The sequence below is a fragment of the Erithacus rubecula genome, assembly GCF_903797595.1.
Source record: "Erithacus rubecula genome assembly, chromosome: 10".
NCBI lineage: Eukaryota > Metazoa > Chordata > Aves > Passeriformes > Muscicapidae > Erithacus > Erithacus rubecula.
Genome location: NC_136662.1, coordinates 14,929,941 through 14,946,121, shown reverse-complemented (window position 1 = coordinate 14,946,121; position 16,181 = coordinate 14,929,941). Strand labels below are relative to the sequence as shown.

The 16,181-nt window shown below is 36.8% G+C and overlaps 1 protein-coding gene across 4 annotated transcripts in view; it reads left to right on the top strand.

Moving 5' to 3' along the window:
* Positions 1-2,372: 2,372 nt before the first annotated feature.
* LOC306806102 (uncharacterized protein) overlaps positions 2,373-16,181 on the top strand; it is a 213,864-nt gene continuing 200,055 nt past the window's right edge. For all 4 annotated transcript variants that reach the window (XR_013775392.1, XR_013775393.1, XR_013775394.1 and 1 more), the window contains exon 1: positions 2,373-2,694. The gene's annotated coding sequence lies outside the window, so the exon portion shown is untranslated. The remainder of the gene's footprint in view (positions 2,695-16,181) is intronic.

Below are 16,181 nucleotides of genomic sequence, written 5' to 3'. Positions count from 1 at the left end.
TCCTGGAGTTAACTTTTGCACTTCCTTTCTACCTTCTGTATTGGCTTTTTCTGTTGTAGTTTTTGAGTCTCCCGGACAACAAGCATATTATTGTGCTTTCCTCTGTTTCCCAGATTGCTCCACTTGTTATATTTTTACAGACTTCCCTGACTCACCAGTTTCCCCTGAGGTTTCTCTTATATGACCTCCTGCTCAACAAGTGCCCATAATTCTCCAGTTGCCCATTCAGTTTTCTCTCTCTTACACCATTTCCTCAAATCCACATTTTCATTCAACATTACCTCCAGGCACATATCCAGTAAGGTCCTCCCTTGATGAACTTTAGCAGATGACATTGCAGGCATATATATCTTTCCAGAGAATAAGATACACCCTATGGTTTCTGAATCCAGTGCACATTGTCCCTGATTTTTCTTGTACCTTCTGTGGCTGTCTCGACTCCTTACAAGAGTATTTCCTCTTACATGTACCCAAAAGGCAAAAATCCCTCTCACTGCTGGATTAGTTCTTTCTTTTTCTAGGACTCCTGTTGTTGGTGACATAGAGGTTGGTGGGACTGAATAGCTATGCCATTATCAGCTTGGGTACTGCAGCACTGAGGAGTGTATTGCAGGGTACAGAGTAATAAGAGCAAATTTGGCTCACAGTCCATCTTTTACAAAGCCATCTATCAACCAGGAGGCTGCATTACACAGCTATCATATACAGGTTTGATATTGAGACTAGACTTCTGAGTGCCCTGCTGGAGTCAAATTCATCTGTTATTACCTGGTGAGTGGTCACTGGAAGTGGAGTGGTCACAATTGAGAAAATAGGAAATAAAATTTAGGGTCCAACTTACAAGTAAGATATTACCAGAGAAGAAAGTCGAGAAGTTCTGGACAGTGCAGTGGAAAGGATGATATTTCAGTCCTGTTAAATACTATCTGGGTAAGTATTCAAAGAGACAGAGCCTAGTGGAAGGATCCTTCCCCTCTCCTAATAAAATAATCGAAGTCCCAGACCTCCAGTGAACCAAGATCATTTCTCAGAGGAAGCACTTTAAATGGTACACCAAAAACTGTGTCATATAGCATGTCTTAGAAAACTCAAAGATATCCTCCATTGCTTTTTTCAATGTCAATGGGATCATTTATCTGTAGCAAATTTTACTCAAACAAACAGTTTCTCATTCAATTAAGTATAGTACTGACCCTATATTCTGTTCAGATGAAAGCACCATTCTGGATTCTGTGTTACAAATAAATGTTGGCATCCCCAGAAATGTGAAACCCAACAGACTCAAGCTGGACTCAGCTTGATTTGCAAATGAGCTAGAAACAGACTTTAGTCCTGGTTGTCTTTGTACACAGATTCATTCTATTTATATCTGAACAAGCAGTATTTTACAATAAGTAAAAAATAAAGTAAGACACATCTTACAAGGAAACATTTGAGTCTTTAGAGTACTAACACAGGCCATTTTTCCCACCAAATCTCACCAATGAATAATTCTCAAAGAATGCAATTGCATCCCTTCCCTTTTTCAGATGTTCATTAAAGAACACATGACCAGCCATTCTACTATCTTTTCATGACTTTAAGTCTAATTTCTGAGCAAAATGAATCCACTTAGAGGTTCACAAAATTCTAAACCATTGTGTAAAAGAACTTACTTCAAATATTCTGAACAAAAGAAACAAAGTTTATTTCAGGATCCTCTTGGATTGGATGCAGGTTCAAGAGGGTTGAACACACTCTCATATTTCTCTAATCAGCTTAAGTACTGCATTTAAATCAAATCAGAAGTGTGCAACAGGTAATGTTTGTGGTATTTATGGTAATAAGGGAGAAATTCTGAAGTGGTTGAATGCAAATTTTTTGTCTCTCTTTTGTCTTGATAGATTTTTAGATAACATAAGAACACACACCAACATCTTGTTAGGGATCTTCCCGCATGCATACCTTGAATGCTGCCATCCCTTAACTATTTTAAAGGCACCTGTACACTCACAAATAATAAATCTGTCATGCCACACTTGGAAATAACCCATCTCCACTTGTACAAGTTACTATGTACAAAATATTTCTGTCTTTAAAGTCGTTTAGCAGGGTTTACCAGATTTATAATCATCTGAGGCTGGCAGCCCAAAACCCAGGGTGCGCGTCAGGCTGAGTTATTAAGTGTTTATAGAAATCTGATCAAATGGACCATCGCAAGCTGGGGGAGCGGGTCGGGGGTGGGGGCTCGGTGTGGAGCTAGCCCATAAAGGCAGCTCTGCTCGCTCTCGGCTGCCACACCAAGAGGGAGCTGTGGCTCTTCGAGCCGCGGCGCTGCCGGCGCAGCGCGCCCCGCTCCGCTCGCCCTGCGCGCTCCCTGCGCTCACCGCTCGCTCCTTCCCTTCTCGGGCTCCCTCCCTTCTTTTTATTTTATTTCATCCCCGTGCCCCTGTGCCAGTTGATTTAAATGTATCTGTTCAAGTGGAGATAATCCATGCAAATCAGAGGCACTGGCTCCCAGTGCTCGATTCACAAAGAGAACTCAGCTTCAGGAGGTCACTCGTTCACAGCTGCTCCTCCCATTATATTTTTCCCTTATTGCAGAACTACTGCATGTACACAGTGACTGAAAGGACTCAATTCACTGCAACTGCTGCCTGGCTTTACTTACAACTTTCTTTAAAGGGGGACTTACCTTCTATCACTCTTGCTAAGGTAGGAAGCCTGATTCTTCTAAAGACATGTAATGCCTCCAGTGTTTGCTCTTTATCAGATCCCGCTATAATGATGTATATTGTTGTCAGAATTAGGTCCTAATAGACTTGCACCAGGTGCCTGATGCTTTTATTACTTGTGTGTATAGATACAACTGTTTAAACAGCTCATTTACTGTTTATTTAGCCAGCTATATATCGTCTACCCCCGCGGTTCTCTTTTCCTTTACATAATGGCAGGTAGGATCTCAGTGCATTAGCGTTCTAATCTACAAATGTAATCTGCAGCCAAGTTTGTATTCTGTTTTAAAAATGTTTTCTAATGTCTGTGTAAGTAAATGCAGTGAACTGTACCCCCGCAAAAGAAAACAAGAGAGCTTTCTGGCCTGAAACCTTATGAAGGTGCTATCTCTGGAGCAGAACAAACTGTTGAAAGGTTTTAAACAAAAACAAAAAGGTCACCTTTTACTTTGCAGTGTTGTAAACAAGGAAACTCCAGGCCTCACTGCAAATGGGCCTGTCATAAATTTAGACCACAAGATAAACACATGGTTAGTAGAATTACTAGCAGAAGTGATGAAATGGAACTCTCACTATTCTGTGTTAATATTTATTGTTTAGAAAGGTTGGATATGCAGTGCTTGCTCTGCTTGCAAACAAAGTGCAACTCTGAAACAACTATTTGAATGTGATTCCTTAAAAACTCCTTAAGGAAAGTCAGTCACTACGTCATTAGTAACGTTCTAATTTTGAGCATGCATCACTTGAAATATTGAACTAATACATCTGACAGGACACACTGGTTTTATGGAAGCAGACAGAAAATCTTGCATTTATTAATGCATATTTTTTTAATAAATTGTCAGAATTAAGAGCTGAAAATACTTATATAAATAACTATATAAACAACTTCAGATACATTAAATCACAAGCAATGAATTTGAAGACTAATATATTGCTCAAATTAGAATTCTTCTGACTTGTACTTGTCCCAAAGTAAAGTTCTTGTTTGTTGTTTTGCACAGCTGGATTTAAAAAATGACAGCAATTAGATTTGGAGCCACCCTGCTTTTGGATATCTTGCTATCTAACATAGTCAAGTTAATCAAATAACAGTTCTGTGAGGCTCTAAACAGAGTTCAAAATGAAAATTTAGTTAACCAGCCAGGACAGAGAGATATTCCCAAACATATCCTGTCTAATGCTTCAAGAGAGTATTCGCTTACTATATTAAGTATTTCACTGCCTAAAATGTGCATCTTTTCTCTCTGATATACAGTCTGCTTTTTGAACAAAAAATGTATTCTGATTTTGGAGTAGAGTACAAACCTAGAGAACCTTGTCATTGTTAGCATAAAGAAGACATCTACACAAGTATTACTGTGCAGAGGGCAATCTTTCTTTCTCTGGCATTTGTAAGGTTACTGTACATAGAATTTAGCAGATAAATATCTTTTGCTTCATGGCATTTTGGAGATCCTATTGGTATGCAGCTTACCCTGTGAGGATGGCAACTGAAAAAAAAAAAATATGTTTTATAGCAGTGTGCAATAAAAGCCCTTCACAATGATGTAAGTGGAGTCTGACCTTTCTTTCTTATCCTGTAATTAGAATTTTTATTAACTCTTTCAAGTGCAGAGTTTTTTGAATAAATTATTGTTAGAGAGAACAAGCATATATATAATGTGGAGGAATAAGCATATGTTTTTGATATATGAGTTTTAAAAGTAAATTTGAGAATCTTTTCTAGACAAGAAAAAAGAAATATATTCTTCCAGAAATTTAACTTGCTCCACACAAAGAAATTTTGATTTGCAGAAGAGCGGAATTTGATACTGCCATCCTGCCTCCCCAGAAGAAAAAAAAAAGAATACAAAACAAAAAAAGAAGGGCAAAAAAGAATGCATTTCTTAAAAAAGACATTTTCATTTTGTGAAAGAGAGTGGAAATGCATTTTAGAGAAGTGAACTGAACTTAAGGAAAGACATTAAGGGTCTTTTGTCCAACTGAATCTCTGGCTGTAAAGTTGGGAAGTAAAGGTGATCCCTGTGGAGTTTAGCAATATACAGAGATGAGATTAGATGAGTCACCACTGGAGATATGAAAAAGGTCTTTCCAAGGAAGATTTTTTGTAAGTGGATTAAAATACTGTTGGAGCAGACAGCTATTTCCTGATTCTTTTCCATCTTTTACCCAATGACCAATGTCTCACAGGGACAAAAGTGGTCCTTAGTGAGTCAGCAGCTCCATTTCATACAGTTACTTCCAAATTATGTACTCAAATTTCCTTTAAGTACACCAGGTTTACTTGACACAACTCAGTTTCATTCCTTGGTACACTGAAATAAATGAGATGAAACCAGCTTGAGATGAAATATTATTAAGGCCTCTGAATGTATTTTCAGCAAACTTTCAAAGGAGTGAGACCCTGTGTTTCATTTTGATGCTATGGAGTTTTCTAGAGAAGATTGTCAGAGACTTTCTGTAACCAGTTCCTTTTTACCATTGGTTTGGTTTCTTCCTCTGCCTCTGCAAACCTGCCATTGCTATAGTAACTCAGTCAAACCTCTCCTCTGGAAATTTACTGATGCTCTATCATAGTGTGCCTTGCAGCAGGATCCATAGGATGCAGTAAACTTCATAGCTGTATATAATGTAGGGCTCTTCCTCCAATCAAGCTGCTTTCTGCTGGTTTTATCATCTTAAAAGAATGCTTTGGAGATTGTTGTTAAGTTCCATCCAACTTCTTGAATGCCTTGTTTGCAATTCTAAGCTAAACAACACTTTAAAAGTATTTTGGTGAGGGAAAAAGCAATGGGAATCCTAAAAAGTAAGTTGTAGAGCTTTTGAGAAAACACACGGCTAAAAATAGGAAACTTAATTGTCAACAAAGTCCTCAAGGATTTGTTATTAGTAATTTCTATAATTGAGTAGAAAGACTATGTTCCCCACGGCTTCTCATCAAATTACATACACAATTATATATTATTCTCCTTTTTTATTATTTCCTTGTGCTTTAGATTATTAAAATGTAATATTGCAGAGTACAGACATTGAATATTTTTTTTCAGATAAATTGTGCTTATACCTCTAGGGGTTAAAAGCTGAATCAGATCTATAACTTGTCTACTAACAGCCTTTGAAGTTACTCCTTACTTAGTTATTTACTTATTTGGTTGATTGGGTTTTTATTTATTTATTTTAGTCTAAAGATTTGGATTGACAACCTTTCACATGTTTGGAATTCTTCGGCAGATATAAAATGCTTGGTAATGACTGAAGTTAACCTGAGGCTTTCTATATCCATCTTCCCCAGGAACTGTACTGAAGCTTTAGTAAGAGTTGAGAATTTTATGCAAACAACTATTCTCATGAGAACTTCTCATTTTTCTGCCCAATCTTACTCTTTTTATAATTTCTAGAGGTGTTTTAAGTCAAGTCGAACTCTTTTGCTTCCCTCTCTCCCAAATACCTGTTCTGGGAGTCTACATGAAAATTTTCACAGATGAAATGCACCAAAAGAGAAGCTGATAAAAAGAAAATAAGTGGAGTGGAAATGAATCTTTAAATGGCAAGTCTGTGAAACACTGAACATGGTTATCTGACATTATGTCAGTGGATGTTATCTCTTAAGGAGAAATGAGCAAGAGCAGTCCACACAGGAAAAGTAATTGTTGATTTACTTCTGCCTGTTTATTTGGGATAGCTTGAACTGCCTCCCACTTTTTTATTTTTCTCAGTGTGAAAAGACTAAGTATTAGAAATGCAGCCAGTAGGCAACTGACTCAAAAGCAATGCTCATTTGACCTTTGGACACAAAATATCTAATGCAAATGAAAATCTCAGCAACCTCAAAAATCACTGAGTACAAGAAATGTGGGTCAGAAAAAATTCAACACTTTTAAAAATGAAAACAAAATAAACCACTGAAATCACTTGGTTAGATTAATATTTATTTCTCCATTCCACATCACAGTATCAGATGCTGAACTTTTGCCCAGCTTACCTGAGGCAAAAGATCTGTGGCAAAATTTAGCATTAGTTTTAACATTGCAACTCAAAGATTTTGGAGAAGAATACAGGGAAAAAGGAGGGTAAAAGATCTTTAATCAATACATACATATTTGTCAAAAGCTAGGTTTTATAGGACACAAACAGTACATAGGAATTAAGATGCATTTAATGTGTATGATGCTGCCATTTCTTTGTTTAAAGGCTACACTCTTAATGTAAGGAACTTCATCCTTCCCACAGTTTGAGTTCTGCTGTTTTAGTTGGGGGGCTGGTTGGTTTTTTTATCATTAGGGGGAATGGCATGTGAAAATGCATGAGTGTGAATGGATAAAAACCTCTGACTCACTAGACACTATTTCTTACTTCTCTTCCTGCCAAGTTATGAAGGAAGAAGGCAGAAAAGACAAAATTTATTCCATGTGAGACAAAGGACTGAGAGAGGAATACAGGTTCTGTCTCTGGAGAAATAAGACTAGTCACAACAGGCCTCTGGGGCCAGAACTTTGATACCTGAGTTGCCCCTGCAGAAAAGTCTATGACTTAGAAATTGTGCTCTAAGGAAGAAGATGAAATACTTGTTAAAGTCAAGTAACAGTCCCCATGCAATTTTTGTTCCTTGTTTTTGCCATGGCTATGTTACATGAGTTCACAGAATGGTAATAATATAATGTCAGTTGGCAACCTAAAATTTAGAAAAGGGAAGAAATTTCAGTATTTTCTCCAGTGAACCTGGAAGTATATAATTCCTATTACCCTTACAGCCGAGGCAAGAATTGTTTACCTGGAGGAGGGTAAATATATCACATATGCATACATATACATAGACATATATACATACACACACACACACACACATATATAGGGGATGCATATTTAGCTTTACTTATCAAAATTTCATTTCCCATGTTGAGTACAAACTTGATCACTGCAGAAACATGCAGAAACAGCCAGGTGAGCCAACAGGCAGGTTGGAAGGGAGGATCCACAGACATCCCATATTCATATATTTGTTCTATATTTCCTCCACAGATTCAAAAGTTTTACTTGTCCAGTGAGTGATATGCAACCTGTTGCCTCCTTTCTCAAGGGAGGAAGAGATGGTCAACAAAGAGGTGTCCAAAAGTAAAAGATTAGTGTTGAGCCTGCCACAAAACTGTGCAGGCATTGCTTGATGACTTCCCAAAGTCCACCTGCCAGCCCCAAAAATACGTCTGTAAGTGGCAAGATCAAAAATGTGTCACAAGCTCATGCTATATGGCAAGTTTATATGTGAACCTAGCAGGACAGACAGACAGACAGACACTGGAGAGTATTGAGGTAATGAGGGACAGTCAAGGACATTACAGAACACTGCTTAAAAGAACAAGATGTGGTTTGCAGCCAGAACATTCGGGTTTAATTTATTTACAAATTACATTAATAGATTGTGGAAAAACAAATACAGCATGGCTTTTCTAGGGATCTTCTTTGTGGTGTTTGCTATGGATGTTTTCTCTAACCTTTTCACCAGGCTTCCCTCAATCCACCACAAAAAACCCCACAAAAAATGTATCATAAAACCTGTTTAATTTCATACAAAAGATTATACTAAGTGTGCTTTTAATGTAATGATGTCAGTCGTGGATGATAACATGTATTAGGTAGCGCAAACTGCTGATTATCTGTCAGGATAAATCTGTTTATTTCAGAAATAGCAGTCTGACAACCCCCTGTTGTTAATCATGAAAGTACATGCTAATGCCAGGTACTGTTTGGTTGGAGCCTCTCAGAGGAATGTGTTTGTTAGATTTGTGCTTTGACAGTCTTTACACTGAGTTTTGCAAATTTTCTGTATATTTTTTTTACATATTTTTAATGCAGAGGCTAGGACAAACCTGCTGATCTACAACTTAGGCTTGCACCAATTCAGAGAAAGGAATGAATTGTGAAAAGAGAGAGTAGATTATAGGATTACACAGTGGTTCTGACCATGCCCATTGTGCGTTCATCTGTAGTAATTTCAGTGCAGACCCATTAGTGATGAGAAGAAAAAAAGCAAAATGAAAGTTAGGGAGTTCGTTTTTCCCCCAGAGTCATTCCTCTTAAATTTGTTTATTTATTTTTCAGCATTTACAGCAATTCTTAATTATATCCTGAACTAAAAAGACCATCTCCATATGATGCTCATACCATTCCTTCTTAATGAGGTAAATGGCAAAGTGAACCAAACAGCTTTTATAATATTTTGAATTTGACCCAGATTTTGTGTTGTAGAAAATTACTATTATGCATTTTGAGTGAAACATAAATGGAATACTGAGGTACAGTTTGTCAAACCTTAGGTGAAAAGGTGTTTTATCTGACTTTATTGCATTTTGATCATTTTCATGAATGCCATAAAAAGCTGAATAGCATAATAAAAATTGATATTTATATTGACATTTCAGGATTCTAAATAGAAGCAGAGAAAAATCTAAACAGTCTTCAGTATCTCTGCAGCTGTTTCTCCAAAACCATCTGAGTTCTGACTAATTCACTTTTTCTCCCCATATACCCTCAATTGGTGCTAATATAAACATTCTTTCTAAAGCAATTTCTCCCTGGAAGATTATGCACATCTTCATCTTAATTCAGAATTTACATGTGTACTTTGCATATTTTTGCATCAGTATGTGTGTTTTAAATTAGATAAAGGTCACTGTCATTCATAATCAAGAAGAAGGTGCATAAAAGGTCAGGATTCAATAAAAAAACTGATTAGATGTAGAGGTTTGTTCATATGATTCAGTATATCATTGGATAAGTGGAAATCATGAGTCAACAAATTAACCTTGGTATAATGGGTTACTTGCTTCATTAGGATCAGAAATGAGATTCACATTTTTTTTTCAATATACTCCTTGTTTGTCTCCATAATAAGAAGAAATACTATGGTGTTAGTAGTTACATAACTGAGTATTTCTATAATTTAATTTGGCTTAGAATGTGACACAAATGACAATTCTAATGTGAAAGAAAGGAGCTGAGGTACCAAATACATTTGCTATGCATATAAATATCGAGGGAATAAAAATTATCCAATGTAAAAATACAGAAGTCAATTTAAAATAATGGTTTGTATGTTTCATATAGGCTTTAGTTTGAGCATGTGAAAGAATCTGTGATGAGCCAGGCTTTCAAAATCTAGTGTCAGGAGAAGAGCCAGATGCAAGAGAGCCTGAGCTAAGGGCAAGGATAAGCCCCACATGTTGATTCTGCCACAAACTTTCCACATGTTCTTGGGTAAATCACCAGCATTGACCCTATGGCACTCACATCTGTAAAAGATGAAAAATACTAATAGGGCTTATATTCTTGAGTCTGCAGACATGGGGTGACCAGGAGAGCTAAGATTTTAGGATTTCCACCACTGCTCTATTTGTTACTCCATATTACTGGTCATTTTCTGCAGTCAAATTGGCAGAGCTGGGAAATTGCGCTCGAAAATATCTGAGGATTCTTCACAAATATTCTCGAGCATAGACAAGAAATATCAGAAGCATAAGACCCTACTTGCAAAAAAATCTGGCCTAGGAGAGACAGCATCAATTATACAAAATTATAGTGGTATATTCTCAACTTTGGACCGTATAAACTTGTTCAATTTTTATTACTCCACAATAAGCTCATCCAAACAGGTTTGGGGTTTTGGTTTTTTGTTTTTTTTTTTTTTGGGGGGGGGTGCTTTTTTTGCCATGATCTTTTGGATTTGGAGGTTGGTTTTGGAATGTTTTTTTCTTTTTATCTGGAAATCATTGCAACTATTTCAAGCTCTACTATAGCAGAATGGTCTATTAGAAAATCAACATTGCAATTAAAATAGTTATACATGTCAGTGTTTCAGACATTGTGTATTTCTGTGAGCTTTCTTCACGTCTGTGTAGAATAAATATCAAGTTACTACTTGTTCATTTTTTTTCCCCTTGGGCAGCATTCTGTACCTATTAAATCCTAAGTATGAAAGAAAATTAGACTTGCCTGTTACCACTATAAACTTACACCCAATGGTTTTTAAATAACATGTAGGTAATGTCCCTTCTGTAAACACAGAGAGTTGGAGTTGCTCATAATTAAAGCTGCAAGCATCACAAGACAAGCTGACTGTTTTCTGACATTCATGTGGCTCATTCTCTCACCAAATGCAATGGAAATACACTGAACCATAGAGAAATTTCTTTATTTACAATATTGTTCACATTTTATGCAATTTTAGTACAGCCATAGTTTTACTCTGTTATTTCACTCTTTGAAAGTCAGCTGTGTATGAGTAGGACTTTCAGCTGGGGCTCGGTAAGTGAGATTGTAGGATCTGCTCCTAATCATTAAAAGGATGAAACAACTCTTTGCAATGACCTGGCTTAGTTTACTGGGATTCCCAACTTCCATTACTTCTCCTTCACAGATTTCTAAGCCTCAGGTGTTTGACTACTTCCCACCTTACAGAGTTCTACAGTGGGCAAACTCCTGATGGATGCTGGCCTTGGAAGTACCAAGGCACAGAACCAACGTGATGTTTGTACCTCCATGAGGGGGTACATAAATTACAAGTGCAGTCTCCAAGGAAATGCCCCCATCCTCCCAAAACACAGAGCTGTACCCCAGAGACAAAACAGACTAGTTCCTTCTGGATACCACTAAGCTAGAGGATGTGTCCCTGGTGGGACCTGAGAAGTCATGGGCATTCAAACCACAGGAACAAAAGCCACAGCTAGCCCATATTCCAACACATGACATGCATACTGGGTTCTTAGTGTTTGGTGATTCACATTACAAACTGACTTCTGCTGGGTAGCAGTGCTTACTATGGTAGAAATACATCCTGAGAAATATTCACATATAGAGCTGGCACTAGACAGAATTCACCAGCTCCACCCCTTACTGCAATATTAGGAACTCACTATGTGTTCAAGTCATTTGTCCTTGAGCCTTGCTGCAGACCTAACACAGAAAAGAACTTTGGCTGCTTTTGCTGCTAGGAAATCATACAGATGAAGGAACATTCATTCTGTAGTGTGGCCATGTCCCATGGCTGTCAGCTGGTGAGGAAGATGCTGCTCATAGTGTCCCTTCTCAGCAATATCTGCACAGTAACAACTAGAATTGAGATAAATTCCTCATGCTCTGCTGAAGCTGAGGAAGTGACCTTGGGACACTGGACAGGATGATCTGGTGCATAATTTCAAAAAAGTATAAGCAAAGCTAAGCCACACTTTTGTAGCCACAGCTACTCCAGTCAGTTTTGTGCAACATGGTAGGAGGTAACATAACAGCAGGTGAGAGGAGTTTATAGAAAATGACCAGACTTCTTCAGTGTCTTCTCCATGAGGTAGTGTGGCCTCAGCTATTCTTGCAATTAGGCTGAATTGGGAAGAAGGGAAGGTTCTCTTGTCCTTGCAATATTTGCATTATGGTGCAATATTCCTGGCCACTCCAACTTCTTCACCTGCACAGATCTACCATACTGTGATTTTCTTGGTCTGTTTTTTTGTGATGGAATCTCTGTGAAAAGGATGTGTTGAAAATCAAGAATCTCCTAGATCTAACACTGGTTTATAAGGTACCTTTGGAAAAGTCACCTAGGAGAACTTTTCCAAACTTAAAGTTGCAATTTTGAATTTCATGTTTAAGCATCCAAATTAGTGGTCTGATTTTAATGTGTGCTGACACTCACATTTTCAATTGACTTCAAAGGGAGTTGTGAGTTCTCAGAAGTCTAAACCTATGAAAATCAAGCCAGTTAGAGACTCAAACTTGAAAGGTTTCTCCCATACCATTATTGTTATTTGCATTACTTTTGTAGCTTGACACCCCAGTTATAGGAATAAAGTGCTAGGCACTATATTTTATACATATTTTTTATTTATTTTGCTATATGCAAAACCTGACACACAAGGATGTTGTGAGTATTGTTTTGCTAATATTTGTATACAGCTTTGAAAAATAAATGTTCTGTAAACACTGATTATATATTCATGGATAAAAAATGCAGATTATAATTATTAATTCCTTTCTGAAACAAATCCCATGGATTTTGAACCTGTCCTTTAAGAAACAGACTTGATACTGTATGCAGAATACATAAAATAAAATAAAATAAAATAAAATAAAATAAAATAAAATAAAATAAAATAAAATAAAATAAAATAAAATAAAATAAAATAAAATAAAATAAAGGGGCCAAATTCATGATTTGCTGTTAAAATATATGTTATACCTCTGGTAGTTTGAACAGTAAACAGAAATTAAATACTCCTACTGTGTTCAGTTTAAACAGAAATCCACACCATTTAACAACTCCTACATAATCCTCAAAGAAATTAAGTAGGATGATGAACCACAAAGCTTTCCTTAGAAACTTTTGTCTTATCCATACCTCTTTATTTTAGTTAAGCTGATCTTTACTAGAAAATAGTAGGCTCATTGTGACTGGGACCTATGAAAGCTTTCTTTTTCCCCTGTGGATTCAATAACTAAGCTGCTTGGAACACCTTTGATTTGGACAAAATGTTTTCCTTAACAGAAAGTTTTTGCTCACAAATATTTAAGAAATTTTCCAAAGCCCTTTTTGAGTTTAGAACTTTAAAATATGAGGTGTTCTTTGACTCAGTTTCCATCCTGTGAACAGCTAATGACTTCAGTAGCAGTGTCCCCACTGACTTCAGTGACACAGCACAGCCAAACACAGCCATGATCTAAGGCCAAATGCAATATGTATAATCCACCAGATCCCTAGTTTTGGATCAAAACAGAGTGCAAGCATTTCTCAAGAAAAGGAAAATGGAATTTCTATAAGAGTTTTACTGTTGTGGTTTGGCCCGTGGCTATGACACCTCAACACAGCCACATTCCAGGGCAATCAGATCAGGAGTGCAGTGTTAATATATGCAAAAGTGCACATTGGTGGTTTCTATTTAAATAAGGCAGGTGGTTTAAAACCAGACCCTAACTGATTAATAAGTTTGTCCTTGCAGACTTTCATTCAGGAATCAGGAATAAGTGCTCTGTCTGCTTGATAAATATCCAGGCCAAAAACAAATGTTGGTATTTGTCAAACAGTAACTGTTTTAATGGGCAATTCTTCATGATCTTTAACAGCTATAAATTGATCTCCAGGACTCAGATGTCACAGAATAGTCCCTGTATTTCTCAAAGAATCCCCTTAAAGAATCCAACTTAAGGGAAAGCATAGCACCAAAGAAGGTAATGCTTTTAATTTACTCCAGGGACAGAGCATATTAGGCATAGTGATGAGAATTTTACAAACAAGCAGCAAGTAAAGGATATTATTTTTCTACAAAGCAGATAATATAGTAATGAATCTAGACAGTCATTGTATATCTTCCAATAGTTAGGATTTTAATAAAAGTAATCATCATGAATTCTATTTAGACTTTCAGACCTTTACATCTTGAACCATTTAATACATTGATACATGATTTTAATCTGTATGGTGTAAACTTATTGATTTTTTGCTTGTAAACTGCATACTCTTCAGATAGATCAATTTTCACATTCACCATACCTAATTATTTTCTGTTTCCTTCTCACTTTAAAAGGCATAGATCATTGGGGCCCCCCTTTCTTTAACTGACAGTTTCATGACAGCTAATACAAATAATAAAATAAAGCCTGAAGAAGAAATAAGTTGTATTGAATAAAAGGTTTAGCACAAGTATTTATGTCCTGTGAGTACAAAGAGCTATGCATGTTTCCTTTATTTTGTAGTATCAGGTAGCAGCATTAACAATATTTTCTGTATTTCATACATAAAGTTCCATATGATTATGAACCTGAGCCTGAGTAGTTGAATGAACTCTGCCCAATAATGAAAAGAAAGACATATGCTCCTGAAAAAGGACCCAGACCCATATCTTCTGGGAGATCTGGGAAAGTCACTCTTTTGGAAGCTGCACAGAGAGATAAATGTGATAACAAAGGCTCACAATTCTAGCAGGTTCCCCTAGAAAAGTACTTCAAAAAAGTGAGGTGTGAAAGAAAGGCAATCTGTGCCAGATACTGATTAAATTTCAGTCATCTATCCAAAGCAGTCCCTAGTTGCTTGTAAAATTCTCCATGTAATTACAGCAACTACAGTTTTTAAAGCAATTTACACATTAGCCTTTAACTTAGGTTTCTTTTTGTGGGTGCATTTCTTCTCTGGAATCAATATCCTTAAAATATACGTAAATAAGTTATATGACTTTGCAGCCATACAGACTTAAAAAATTCCATCTCTAGAATTTGCTTCACAGCATTCTTGGCTTTTGAAAAAGCTTAACTGTAATAAAATATCACAATCTGGGTGTTTAGCTAATGTTGTTCAGTGACCCCAGCTGCAACTCACAACCATATTTAAAACTGTTAAGGAGTTAGGAATTGATGCAAAATCAAACCAGGATATATTAGAAGGCTGCCAGGATAAAATAATATTAAGGGCTAAACTTTGTCCTTTGCTAGTTACATAGGTGCAAATATCAAACTTGTAAAATCCTTTCAAAACTGTGCGTCCTAATCTTCCAAATCTTCCCCCGGTCTCTGGGCATGGAAGACTTTACTAATGCAGTAGCCACTTACATAGCTACAGGATGAACACTGGCCAAGTAAAAGAGGTCTGGCTCATAGCTGTGGTATTCCAATTTTAAATTAATGTGTGAATTTTGGAAGGAAACTAAACTGACTATTTCATTAAAATTCTACTGGCTAAAAACAGAATAAATGCAATGAGTGAATTAAACTCCTCACAGTCAGTAAAACTGTTCCCACCAGAGCTGCACAGTGCAGCTGCAGGTAGCTTTACACTTTTATTGTTGTTGTTGTTTTATTCTGTTTGCTCAAGGTGCCTTTTGCATGTGCCAAGCACAAAAAAGCTCCCCAGTTTTTCCGCCCCTCTTTGTTACCAAGGCTATTATCCTAACTGGGGCTAATAATATGAAACACATTTATGTTTGTGTAGGAAAACTAGGGTCACTAGAGATAATCCAAAAAGTTGTTCCACAAGGGATTATCTAGGATGCTGTTTTCCAAAACTGTCACATATCAGAAAAAGGGCAAAGCACTTGTAACTCTTGTGATTGATCCTCTGTCAAGCCATGATTGCTGTCACCAGCAGGTTACATTCCTTCAGCAAAGCAGTAGACACTGCTGAATTTTAAGCTAAACCAGTTAGGCTTCCAGTGTCATATTCCTTCCCTTATCTCCTTCCATACTTCATTCTCTCACACTAGAGGAGATAAATTTGTAACTGAAAAGAGAAGATGACGTCGTGTATGTTACAATATCTTAAAATTAGTGCTTCCCTCCCAGTAATATATTTGGGGCTGAGGAGTCTACATAAGTTGGCTTATAGGCCCTGAAATGCCACAAGTGAAGCAGATAATTTGCTTAAGGTGAGAGTGTATGGAACGATTCATCTGATAAAAGTTAAATACTTTTTTTTAGGCCTTAGTGTCCTATCAC